Source organism: Mytilus trossulus, chromosome 4 (genome assembly GCF_036588685.1).
Source record: "Mytilus trossulus isolate FHL-02 chromosome 4, PNRI_Mtr1.1.1.hap1, whole genome shotgun sequence".
Classification (NCBI taxonomy): domain Eukaryota; kingdom Metazoa; phylum Mollusca; class Bivalvia; order Mytilida; family Mytilidae; genus Mytilus; species Mytilus trossulus.
The window spans coordinates 17,872,759-17,887,913 of NC_086376.1; positions in this window are offsets into that span (position 1 = coordinate 17,872,759).

The window sequence follows — 15,155 nt, forward strand, 5'->3', positions numbered from 1 at the left end:
ATAAAACATGTAAAAAATAATCTTGATGCTCTTATAAACTACCTTTGAAGGCTAAATTAGCACTCATCTGTCTAAAAATGAATTTTATTTCACAATAACTTTCCTATTTGAAAAATCCACAGGGGCCATAATGCGAAACTAAACTCCTAACTGTGTATTGCTACCTTAATAGTAAATATTTTTTTCAAATTCTCCCTGTAAATTATTTTCTGAGTTCTGCTAGCTAAAACGAGTAAATTGGCCTTTTATTTTTGAAAATTGGTTGAGAAATGAATATTTTATGAAGGTTAGCAGTTGACACTGAAACGCGACAAAAACTGATTTTAAGAAAGGTGCCAAGTCAAAGTGTAAAATCTTGTCTCTACCTCAATTTTTAGCCAAATCTTAAAAATTGTACCTCTTTTGTCAGTTTTTTAATGTTGAATATCATAATAAGATCTCTGATGATGCACCATTGTACAAAATTGAGCAATTTTAAGCATAAAAATGTTAATCTTTATGCTTATTGTATACCAAAGACTTGATTAAAAAACTTGGTGATAGGGAATCAATTTCTTACATCTGATTTAACTATACATCTAATATATGCCAAAATGTAACATGAAATCTTGATAAAAAACAATAATATGATATATTCGCAAGAAAAAAACCAACGCGTTCAATACTTGGGCTACTACATGCAGCCCAATCCTTCAGAAGCAAGCGTTAAGCCGATAGAGAACAAATAAAAGCCTAGTGTCAAAATGTCTAATTTTGGTTGCTAAGGGCTGTAAACAATAAAATTGACACATACTGTCATTATTAAACACTTAATTTACTCAGAACTTGATTTTGAATCTAAATATCAATAGATTTGTGGCATGAAAAGTCTTAAATTATACAATTCTGAGCTTGGTAAGTATGCCTTAATAGTAAATATTTTTTTCAAATTCTCCCTGTAAATTATTTTCTGAGTTCTGCTAGCTAAAACGAGTAAATTGGCCTTTTATTTTTGAAAATTGGTTGAGAAATGAATATTTTATGAAGGTTAGCAGTTGACACTGAAACGCGACAAAAACTGATTTTAAGAAAGGTGCCAAGTCAAAGTGTAAAATCTTGTCTCTACCTCAATTTTTAGCCAAATCTTAAAAATTGTACCTCTTTTGTCAGTTTTTTAATGTTGAATATCATAATAAGATCTCTGATGATGCACCATTGTACAAAATTGAGCAATTTTAAGCATAAAAATGTTAATCTTTATGCTTATTGTATACCAAAGACTTGATTAAAAAACTTGGTGATAGGGAATCAATTTCTTACATCTGATTTAACTATACATCTAATATATGCCAAAATGTAACATGAAATCTTGATAAAAAACAATAATATGATATATTCGCAAGAAAAAAACCAACGCGTTCAATACTTGGGCTACTACATGCAGCCCAATCCTTCAGAAGCAAGCGTTAAGCCGATAGAGAACAAATAAAAGCCTAGTGTCAAAATGTCTAATTTTGGTTGCTAAGGGCTGTAAACAATAAAATTGACACATACTGTCATTGTTAAACACTTAATTTACTCAGAACTTGATTTTGAATCTAAATATCAATAGATTTGTGGCATGAAAAGTCTTAAATTATACAATTCTGAGCTTGGTAAGTATGCCATAAGGTAGCAATAAACAGTTAGGAAAAAATACTAAAATTTGCCCTTATGAATTTTACCATTCCCTTTTCATTGCTTTCTTGCAATATGAAGCTTACTGTTTTTGTCATATATGGGCATATGTATGTAATCAAAATCTTCCAGAGATTTTATTTCCAGTATATAAAATAGTAAATTATAATTTCTTTTTGGTGTATCCATGGCAACAATCTGCATTTATTTGTTATAAAATATTGCAAAAAGGGGGGGAAAGGTGTCACATATTTCCCCAAAATTTGACTAAAAGTAGAATTTCAATTGCTTGCAGTAATACCTTTTCTGAAACTGTGTACATATATCATTCAGCAAATCCAATGAAAATCATATGTCTTTCATCTCATTTTTTTGTAAAGTTGCGTCAAAAACTTCGTGTAGAAAAAGAGTGTTTGTAAACAGTACATTAATTTCTGGACCGATGGCCGGTCTAGCTATGAAAATACGGACTGTCAAACAGAAAACAGTCCATAAAACATGTAAAAAATAATCTTGATGCTCTTATAAACTACCTTTGAAGGCTAAATTAGCACTCATCTGTCTAAAAATGAATTTTATTTCACAATAACTTTCCTATTTGAAAAATCCACAGGGGCCATAATGCGAAACTAAACTCCTAACTGTGTATTGCTACCTTAATAGTAAATATTTTTTTCAAATTCTCCCTGTAAATTATTTTCTGAGTTCTGCTAGCTAAAACGAGTAAATTGGCCTTTTATTTTTGAAAATTGGTTGAGAAATGAATATTTTATGAAGGTTAGCAGTTGACACTGAAACGCGACAAAAACTGATTTTAAGAAAGGTGCCAAGTCAAAGTGTAAAATCTTGTCTCTACCTCAATTTTTAGCCAAATCTTAAAAATTGTACCTCTTTTGTCAGTTTTTTAATGTTGAATATCATAATAAGATCTCTGATGATGCACCATTGTACAAAATTGAGCAATTTTAAGCATAAAAATGTTAATCTTTATGCTTATTGTATACCAAAGACTTGATTAAAAAACTTGGTGATAGGGAATCAATTTCTTACATCTGATTTAACTATACATCTAATATATGCCAAAATGTAACATGAAATCTTGATAAAAAACAATAATATGATATATTCGCAAGAAAAAAACCAACGCGTTCAATACTTGGGCTACTACATGCAGCCCAATCCTTCAGAAGCAAGCGTTAAGCCGATAGAGAACAAATAAAAGCCTAGTGTCAAAATGTCTAATTTTGGTTGCTAAGGGCTGTAAACAATAAAATTGACACATACTGTCATTGTTAAACACTTAATTTACTCAGAACTTGATTTTGAATCTAAATATCAATAGATTTGTGGCATGAAAAGTCTTAAATTATACAATTCTGAGCTTGGTAAGTATGCCATAAGGTAGCAATAAACAGTTAGGAAAAAATACTAAAATTTGCCCTTATGAATTTTACCATTCCCTTTTCATTGCTTTCTTGCAATATGAAGCTTACTGTTTTTGTCATATATGGGCATATGTATGTAATCAAAATCTTCCAGAGATTTTATTTCCAGTATATAAAATAGTAAATTATAATTTCTTTTTGGTGTATCCATGGCAACAATCTGCATTTATTTGTTATAAAATATTGCAAAAAGGGGGGGAAAGGTGTCACATATTTCCCCAAAATTTGACTAAAAGTAGAATTTCAATTGCTTGCAGTAATACCTTTTCTGAAACTGTGTACATATATCATTCAGCAAATCCAATGAAAATCATATGTCTTTCATCTCATTTTTTTGTAAAGTTGCGTCAAAAACTTCGTGTAGAAAAAGAGTGTTTGTAAACAGTACATTAATTTCTGGACCGATGGCCGGTCTAGCTATGAAAATACGGACTGTCAAACAGAAAACAGTCCATAAAACATGTAAAAAATAATCTTGATGCTCTTATAAACTACCTTTGAAGGCTAAATTAGCACTCATCTGTCTAAAAATGAATTTTATTTCACAATAACTTTCCTATTTGAAAAATCCACAGGGGCCATAATGCGAAACTAAACTCCTAACTGTGTATTGCTACCTTAATAGTAAATATTTTTTTCAAATTCTCCCTGTAAATTATTTTCTGAGTTCTGCTAGCTAAAACGAGTAAATTGGCCTTTTATTTTTGAAAATTGGTTGAGAAATGAATATTTTATGAAGGTTAGCAGTTGACACTGAAACGCGACAAAAACTGATTTTAAGAAAGGTGCCAAGTCAAAGTGTAAAATCTTGTCTCTACCTCAATTTTTAGCCAAATCTTAAAAATTGTACCTCTTTTGTCAGTTTTTTAATGTTGAATATCATAATAAGATCTCTGATGATGCACCATTGTACAAAATTGAGCAATTTTAAGCATAAAAATGTTAATCTTTATGCTTATTGTATACCAAAGACTTGATTAAAAAACTTGGTGATAGGGAATCAATTTCTTACATCTGATTTAACTATACATCTAATATATGCCAAAATGTAACATGAAATCTTGATAAAAAACAATAATATGATATATTCGCAAGAAAAAAACCAACGCGTTCAATACTTGGGCTACTACATGCAGCCCAATCCTTCAGAAGCAAGCGTTAAGCCGATAGAGAACAAATAAAAGCCTAGTGTCAAAATGTCTAATTTTGGTTGCTAAGGGCTGTAAACAATAAAATTGACACATACTGTCATTATTAAACACTTAATTTACTCAGAACTTGATTTTGAATCTAAATATCAATAGATTTGTGGCATGAAAAGTCTTAAATTATACAATTCTGAGCTTGGTAAGTATGCCTTAATAGTAAATATTTTTTTCAAATTCTCCCTGTAAATTATTTTCTGAGTTCTGCTAGCTAAAACGAGTAAATTGGCCTTTTATTTTTGAAAATTGGTTGAGAAATGAATATTTTATGAAGGTTAGCAGTTGACACTGAAACGCGACAAAAACTGATTTTAAGAAAGGTGCCAAGTCAAAGTGTAAAATCTTGTCTCTACCTCAATTTTTAGCCAAATCTTAAAAATTGTACCTCTTTTGTCAGTTTTTTAATGTTGAATATCATAATAAGATCTCTGATGATGCACCATTGTACAAAATTGAGCAATTTTAAGCATAAAAATGTTAATCTTTATGCTTATTGTATACCAAAGACTTGATTAAAAAACTTGGTGATAGGGAATCAATTTCTTACATCTGATTTAACTATACATCTAATATATGCCAAAATGTAACATGAAATCTTGATAAAAAACAATAATATGATATATTCGCAAGAAAAAAACCAACGCGTTCAATACTTGGGCTACTACATGCAGCCCAATCCTTCAGAAGCAAGCGTTAAGCCGATAGAGAACAAATAAAAGCCTAGTGTCAAAATGTCTAATTTTGGTTGCTAAGGGCTGTAAACAATAAAATTGACACATACTGTCATTGTTAAACACTTAATTTACTCAGAACTTGATTTTGAATCTAAATATCAATAGATTTGTGGCATGAAAAGTCTTAAATTATACAATTCTGAGCTTGGTAAGTATGCCATAAGGTAGCAATAAACAGTTAGGAAAAAATACTAAAATTTGCCCTTATGAATTTTACCATTCCCTTTTCATTGCTTTCTTGCAATATGAAGCTTACTGTTTTTGTCATATATGGGCATATGTATGTAATCAAAATCTTCCAGAGATTTTATTTCCAGTATATAAAATAGTAAATTATAATTTCTTTTTGGTGTATCCATGGCAACAATCTGCATTTATTTGTTATAAAATATTGCAAAAAGGGGGGGAAAGGTGTCACATATTTCCCCAAAATTTGACTAAAAGTAGAATTTCAATTGCTTGCAGTAATACCTTTTCTGAAACTGTGTACATATATCATTCAGCAAATCCAATGAAAATCATATGTCTTTCATCTCATTTTTTTGTAAAGTTGCGTCAAAAACTTCGTGTAGAAAAAGAGTGTTTGTAAACAGTACATTAATTTCTGGACCGATGGCCGGTCTAGCTATGAAAATACGGACTGTCAAACAGAAAACAGTCCATAAAACATGTAAAAAATAATCTTGATGCTCTTATAAACTACCTTTGAAGGCTAAATTAGCACTCATCTGTCTAAAAATGAATTTTATTTCACAATAACTTTCCTATTTGAAAAATCCACAGGGGCCATAATGCGAAACTAAACTCCTAACTGTGTATTGCTACCTTAATAGTAAATATTTTTTTCAAATTCTCCCTGTAAATTATTTTCTGAGTTCTGCTAGCTAAAACGAGTAAATTGGCCTTTTATTTTTGAAAATTGGTTGAGAAATGAATATTTTATGAAGGTTAGCAGTTGACACTGAAACGCGACAAAAACTGATTTTAAGAAAGGTGCCAAGTCAAAGTGTAAAATCTTGTCTCTACCTCAATTTTTAGCCAAATCTTAAAAATTGTACCTCTTTTGTCAGTTTTTTAATGTTGAATATCATAATAAGATCTCTGATGATGCACCATTGTACAAAATTGAGCAATTTTAAGCATAAAAATGTTAATCTTTATGCTTATTGTATACCAAAGACTTGATTAAAAAACTTGGTGATAGGGAATCAATTTCTTACATCTGATTTAACTATACATCTAATATATGCCAAAATGTAACATGAAATCTTGATAAAAAACAATAATATGATATATTCGCAAGAAAAAAACCAACGCGTTCAATACTTGGGCTACTACATGCAGCCCAATCCTTCAGAAGCAAGCGTTAAGCCGATAGAGAACAAATAAAAGCCTAGTGTCAAAATGTCTAATTTTGGTTGCTAAGGGCTGTAAACAATAAAATTGACACATACTGTCATTATTAAACACTTAATTTACTCAGAACTTGATTTTGAATCTAAATATCAATAGATTTGTGGCATGAAAAGTCTTAAATTATACAATTCTGAGCTTGGTAAGTATGCCTTAATAGTAAATATTTTTTTCAAATTCTCCCTGTAAATTATTTTCTGAGTTCTGCTAGCTAAAACGAGTAAATTGGCCTTTTATTTTTGAAAATTGGTTGAGAAATGAATATTTTATGAAGGTTAGCAGTTGACACTGAAACGCGACAAAAACTGATTTTAAGAAAGGTGCCAAGTCAAAGTGTAAAATCTTGTCTCTACCTCAATTTTTAGCCAAATCTTAAAAATTGTACCTCTTTTGTCAGTTTTTTAATGTTGAATATCATAATAAGATCTCTGATGATGCACCATTGTACAAAATTGAGCAATTTTAAGCATAAAAATGTTAATCTTTATGCTTATTGTATACCAAAGACTTGATTAAAAAACTTGGTGATAGGGAATCAATTTCTTACATCTGATTTAACTATACATCTAATATATGCCAAAATGTAACATGAAATCTTGATAAAAAACAATAATATGATATATTCGCAAGAAAAAAACCAACGCGTTCAATACTTGGGCTACTACATGCAGCCCAATCCTTCAGAAGCAAGCGTTAAGCCGATAGAGAACAAATAAAAGCCTAGTGTCAAAATGTCTAATTTTGGTTGCTAAGGGCTGTAAACAATAAAATTGACACATACTGTCATTGTTAAACACTTAATTTACTCAGAACTTGATTTTGAATCTAAATATCAATAGATTTGTGGCATGAAAAGTCTTAAATTATACAATTCTGAGCTTGGTAAGTATGCCATAAGGTAGCAATAAACAGTTAGGAAAAAATACTAAAATTTGCCCTTATGAATTTTACCATTCCCTTTTCATTGCTTTCTTGCAATATGAAGCTTACTGTTTTTGTCATATATGGGCATATGTATGTAATCAAAATCTTCCAGAGATTTTATTTCCAGTATATAAAATAGTAAATTATAATTTCTTTTTGGTGTATCCATGGCAACAATCTGCATTTATTTGTTATAAAATATTGCAAAAAGGGGGGGAAAGGTGTCACATATTTCCCCAAAATTTGACTAAAAGTAGAATTTCAATTGCTTGCAGTAATACCTTTTCTGAAACTGTGTACATATATCATTCAGCAAATCCAATGAAAATCATATGTCTTTCATCTCATTTTTTTGTAAAGTTGCGTCAAAAACTTCGTGTAGAAAAAGAGTGTTTGTAAACAGTACATTAATTTCTGGACCGATGGCCGGTCTAGCTATGAAAATACGGACTGTCAAACAGAAAACAGTCCATAAAACATGTAAAAAATAATCTTGATGCTCTTATAAACTACCTTTGAAGGCTAAATTAGCACTCATCTGTCTAAAAATGAATTTTATTTCACAATAACTTTCCTATTTGAAAAATCCACAGGGGCCATAATGCGAAACTAAACTCCTAACTGTGTATTGCTACCTTAATAGTAAATATTTTTTTCAAATTCTCCCTGTAAATTATTTTCTGAGTTCTGCTAGCTAAAACGAGTAAATTGGCCTTTTATTTTTGAAAATTGGTTGAGAAATGAATATTTTATGAAGGTTAGCAGTTGACACTGAAACGCGACAAAAACTGATTTTAAGAAAGGTGCCAAGTCAAAGTGTAAAATCTTGTCTCTACCTCAATTTTTAGCCAAATCTTAAAAATTGTACCTCTTTTGTCAGTTTTTTAATGTTGAATATCATAATAAGATCTCTGATGATGCACCATTGTACAAAATTGAGCAATTTTAAGCATAAAAATGTTAATCTTTATGCTTATTGTATACCAAAGACTTGATTAAAAAACTTGGTGATAGGGAATCAATTTCTTACATCTGATTTAACTATACATCTAATATATGCCAAAATGTAACATGAAATCTTGATAAAAAACAATAATATGATATATTCGCAAGAAAAAAACCAACGCGTTCAATACTTGGGCTACTACATGCAGCCCAATCCTTCAGAAGCAAGCGTTAAGCCGATAGAGAACAAATAAAAGCCTAGTGTCAAAATGTCTAATTTTGGTTGCTAAGGGCTGTAAACAATAAAATTGACACATACTGTCATTATTAAACACTTAATTTACTCAGAACTTGATTTTGAATCTAAATATCAATAGATTTGTGGCATGAAAAGTCTTAAATTATACAATTCTGAGCTTGGTAAGTATGCCTTAATAGTAAATATTTTTTTCAAATTCTCCCTGTAAATTATTTTCTGAGTTCTGCTAGCTAAAACGAGTAAATTGGCCTTTTATTTTTGAAAATTGGTTGAGAAATGAATATTTTATGAAGGTTAGCAGTTGACACTGAAACGCGACAAAAACTGATTTTAAGAAAGGTGCCAAGTCAAAGTGTAAAATCTTGTCTCTACCTCAATTTTTAGCCAAATCTTAAAAATTGTACCTCTTTTGTCAGTTTTTTAATGTTGAATATCATAATAAGATCTCTGATGATGCACCATTGTACAAAATTGAGCAATTTTAAGCATAAAAATGTTAATCTTTATGCTTATTGTATACCAAAGACTTGATTAAAAAACTTGGTGATAGGGAATCAATTTCTTACATCTGATTTAACTATACATCTAATATATGCCAAAATGTAACATGAAATCTTGATAAAAAACAATAATATGATATATTCGCAAGAAAAAAACCAACGCGTTCAATACTTGGGCTACTACATGCAGCCCAATCCTTCAGAAGCAAGCGTTAAGCCGATAGAGAACAAATAAAAGCCTAGTGTCAAAATGTCTAATTTTGGTTGCTAAGGGCTGTAAACAATAAAATTGACACATACTGTCATTGTTAAACACTTAATTTACTCAGAACTTGATTTTGAATCTAAATATCAATAGATTTGTGGCATGAAAAGTCTTAAATTATACAATTCTGAGCTTGGTAAGTATGCCATAAGGTAGCAATAAACAGTTAGGAAAAAATACTAAAATTTGCCCTTATGAATTTTACCATTCCCTTTTCATTGCTTTCTTGCAATATGAAGCTTACTGTTTTTGTCATATATGGGCATATGTATGTAATCAAAATCTTCCAGAGATTTTATTTCCAGTATATAAAATAGTAAATTATAATTTCTTTTTGGTGTATCCATGGCAACAATCTGCATTTATTTGTTATAAAATATTGCAAAAAGGGGGGGAAAGGTGTCACATATTTCCCCAAAATTTGACTAAAAGTAGAATTTCAATTGCTTGCAGTAATACCTTTTCTGAAACTGTGTACATATATCATTCAGCAAATCCAATGAAAATCATATGTCTTTCATCTCATTTTTTTGTAAAGTTGCGTCAAAAACTTCGTGTAGAAAAAGAGTGTTTGTAAACAGTACATTAATTTCTGGACCGATGGCCGGTCTAGCTATGAAAATACGGACTGTCAAACAGAAAACAGTCCATAAAACATGTAAAAAATAATCTTGATGCTCTTATAAACTACCTTTGAAGGCTAAATTAGCACTCATCTGTCTAAAAATGAATTTTATTTCACAATAACTTTCCTATTTGAAAAATCCACAGGGGCCATAATGCGAAACTAAACTCCTAACTGTGTATTGCTACCTGAAATGGCGGGAATACATTGCGCCAATTCTAATGTATAACGTCGAAAGCCGTTCCGCCGGTTTTGGCGTTATTACTATACAAATTACGGACAACACAGTTCTCGTTATTTGCTGTTATGTTGTTTGTTTGTTTTCAACTACTATTAATGCATATTAATTTACACGTGATAGTACTTAGTTTTCAGTCAGTTTCACAGACACGTAATATAAATGCGGTGGTTGGAAAACAATGCGTTGAACAAATGTACACGCGGATGGAATATGCTTCTATGAACAACATGTCTATTCAACTTATTTATAGTGCTTATGTGTTGAACAGAAATTATTCTTAAAATAGTGAATACATTTGTTATATCATTTCATAGTTCAGTCAAAGTATATCTGAAAGACAAGACAGACCTTTGCTTTCGATATCATGAATTTTAATTTCGCGGTTAAGAATGTTGTTTCTTTTTATTTTGATGATAATAACTTAAATTCAATAAAAATCTAAGACCCCTAACAATAAAGATCGAGGAGCCGATATTGCAAATATGACTCGGAAAAATCGGACTTAAAAATACCACTTCCAAATGTAGTTTTAAAAAAATTGATTTTTTTATGAACCGGGTTCCGTTCATATCGTAGCGGATATTTACATACGTAGTTCTACATATATTTTGATCTTATGAACGAGTAGCTAGATTAGCTGCAATCAATATGTATGATGCAGCTAGACTAGCTACATGTTCAATAGTCATAAATCTACGTAGCCCTATGTAGCCGCTACGATATTGAACGCAACCCTGATCTTTGTTTAAGTTTAAACGCTTAGATAAATCGATCTACAATTCAAAATGTGTTATGTAGATGTGAAAATAAATCTGCGCATGGTCAGTTTTTATATATTCTTACAAGTAACTGATTTCAGTATACTGAAATGATTCGACAGAACATGAAGATACAAAAAAAAATGTATACGTCGTTTTTTTGCGCAATTTTTCTGAAAGATAAAGATATGATAGCAAATAATACAAATTTCCACAAGAGACCAATTGACACATGAACTATTTATAATAGGTCACCGTACGGTCTTCAACAATGATCAAATCTCATAATGCATATAAAGCTATAAAAGGTCCAGAAATGACAAACGAAAAACAATTAAAACGAGAAAATAACGGCTTAATTTATGAACAAAAAATAAATACATGAAAAACAAATATGCAGCACTTAAACAAACGACAACTACTTAATTACAAGCTCCTGACCTTGGACAGGACCCGTTTCAGTGCTCGACTGATACCGTTACTTATTCGTTCCGTATTCGCTAAATATACGTGTGTATCTTCAAACAAAATGACCGTTATAAGTAAAATTATTCTGACATTTCTTTGTTTTAAAAGGATTTATGACATATTAATCAAAAAGATAATTAATAAATGCAGAAGCACATCTAATGAACCAAATATTTCCTTATTCTATTTACTACGAGTTTTTTTTTAACCGTAAAATGACCGATTATTTTAGGATTGCAATGTATACTAAATTTAAAATCACAAGTTCTTAAAAAATCGTAAATGAGAGATGCTCTTAAAAGATCGATTCAGTTTCGTGCAAGTGTTAACGGGGTCTATTTAACATACCATTATTTTGATCATTCATCCATAGGCATCTATCATATCAAAATATTCCGTCATTTTGCTAGAAACTCGGTCTAAGTATACTCATACAGTTGTCATCTAATGATTATGAATGGAACCTAGTCCGACTTTTTTTTTTCTCAAATCAACTTGATTTTGTATGCCCCACCTACGATAGACTATTAGAGGGGCATTATGTTTTCTGGTCTGTGCGTCCGTTCGTCAGTCCGTCCGTCTGTCCCGCTTCAGGTTAAAGTTTTTTAATCCAGGTAGTTTTTGAAGTTCTTGTTGCTTATGATATGATCTTTCTAATTTTAAGACCAAATTTGACTTTAACCCCAATTTTTAAGGTCCACTGAACATAGAAAATGAAATTGCAAATTTCAGGTTAAAGTTTTTGGTCAAGGTAGTTTTTTGATGAAGCTGAAGTCTAATCAACTTGAAACTTAGTAAACATGTTGCTTATGACTTGATCTTTCTATTTTTAATGCCAAATTATATTATTTTACCCAATATCACTATCCATTGAACATGGAAAATGATAGTGTGAGTTGGGCATCCGTGTACTTTGGACACATTCTTGTTGCATATGCATTCTTCTTTAATTCTTTATTCCGACAACTTTTAAACACAGACAGGCTTATGTTGTTGTTTGTAAAAAAAAATGCGCACCTAGTACATAAACATAGAATTTGGCAAATCGGATCATACTCGGGAGTGGTCAAATACAAAAACCTACAATGTTAGAAGCGTAAATGTTAACTTCTCTAAATGGACTTTATTTTACACGTATGCGTCGTTTGGTTACTGATTTGCTGGTGCTTATCAGAAATCTTAATATTATATTCGTGTAAAAATGTTTTCGCCTTACACATTCAAAATACGTATGTGCAATTTGCCATATCCATATAAGGACGTAAGTTTTCTAATTCTATAGATACATTGAATTTTGATGACATGATTGATGATTTTCGTACTTTCTTAATGATTTGTGGAAATATAAATACAATTTAAAACCTAGGCTACCAAAGAGATTGTCTCTATAGAACATATAAATCCATACACGTAGCAAAGTAGTATGGAAATTAGTTTTATATTATAATATGATTGGCCAATCCCGAAATCCCGGACTTAAAAAAACGAAATCCCGAGGTCCCGAATTTAAATAAAGTAAAGTTAAAAAGGATTATTCCCGGATCCCGAAATTCCCAGCTTAAAACACCCGATCCCGGAGTCCCGATAAAGGTCCTATCCCCCTCCATCTTCTTGTCGAGTATGCAGATATTTGTTTCGTTTCTTGACAGTTGTTAGTTTGCTGTATAGTTGACTCTCTTTTTATTCATATATTTTATCATTTGTTGTTTTGTTGTTTGTTTCAGACACACTTAATTCACATGATTAATTTATGTATCCAATTCTGGAACGTGTCTATTATATTAAAGCAATTTTCATTTTCTTCTCGGAAAATCTACTTATCAAAACGTTTGTCACTCTATCCATCGGCTCAAAGAGGAATAACTCTCATTAACGTTTCGAGTTTGCGGAAACCACGACGTCATAAAACGCTGACGGCATAGTACTGTTGCGCTGGTATATGCGCATAAACAATAGAGGGATTGCAAGTTTTACGCGTTAAAAGCAACTTTAATATGTTAAAAGCAGCTTTAACGCGTTAAATGCAACTTTAACGCGTTAAATGCAACGTTAACGCGTTAAATACAACTTTAACGCGTTAAATGCAACTTTAACGCGTTATAAATCGCAGGCTGCTAAAATTGCATGGATGCATATCATGTCTGCATGTCTATCGCAGATAACAACCAAGGACAACCACTCAATAACAGGCTCTTTCCTTGGTGTTATGAAGGATGATTGTAAGGTATGCATGTCTATCACAGATAACCACCAAGGGCAACCACTCAATAACAGGCTCCTTCCTTGGTGTTATGAAGGATGATTGTAAGGTATGCATGTCTATCACATATAACAACCAAGGACAACCACTCAATAACAGACTCTTTCCTTGGTGTTATGAAGGTTGATTGTAAGGTATGCATGTCTATCACATATAACAACCAAGGACAACCACTCAATAACAGACTCTTTCCTTGGTGTTATGAAGGTTGATTGTAAAGTATGCATGTCTATCACAGATAACAACCAAGGACAACCACTCAATAACAGACTCTTTCCTTGGTGTTATGAAGGTTGATTGTAAGGTATGCATGTCTATCACAGATAACCACCAAGGACAACCACTCAATAACAGGCTCTTTCCTTGGTGTTATGAAGGATGATTGTAAGGTATGCATGTCTATCACAGATAACCACCAAGGACAACCACTCAATAACAGGCTCCTTCCTTGGTGTTATGAAGGATGATTGTAAGGTATGCATGTCTATCACAGATAACCACCAAGGACAACCACTCAATAACAGGCTCCTTCCTTGGTGTTATAAAGGATGATTGTAAGGTATGCATGTCTATCACAGATAACCACCAAGGACAACCATTCAATAACAGGCTCCTTCCTTGGTGTTATGAAGGATGATTGTAAAGTATGCATGTCTATCACAGATAACCACCAAGGACAACCACTCAATAACAGCCTCCTTCCTCGGTGTTATGAATGACGTGTGTAAATTATGCATGTCTATCGCAGATAACCACCAAGGACAACCACTTAATAACAGGATCCTTCCTTGGTGTTATGAAGGATGCTTGTAAGGTATGCATGTTTATCACAGAAAGACACCAAGGACAACCACTCAATAACAGGCTTCTTCTTGGTGTTATGAAGGATGATTATAAGGTATGCATGTCTATCACAGATAGCCACCAAGGACAACCATTCAATAACAGACTCACTCTTTCCTTGGTGTTATGAAGGATGATTGTAATGTCTATCACAGATAACCATCAAGGACAACCACTCAATAACAGGCTCCTTCCTTGGTGTTATGAAGGATGATTGTAAGGTATGCATGTCTATCACAGATAACCACCAAGGACAACCACTCAATAACAGACTCTTTCCTTGGTGTTATGAAGGATGATTGTAAGGTATGTATGTCTATCACAGATAACCACCAAGGACAACCACTCAATAACAGGCTCTTTTCTTGGTGTTATGAAGGATGATTGTAAGGTATGCATGTCTATCACAGATAGCCAGCAAGAACAACCACTCAATAACAGGCTCTTTCCTTGGTGTTATGAAGGATGATTGTAAGGTATGCATGTCTATCACAGATAACCACCAATGACAACCACTCAATAACAGGCTCTTTCCTTGGTGTTATGAAGTTTGATTATAAGGTATGCATGTCTATCACAGATAACCACCAATGACAACCACTCAATAACAGACT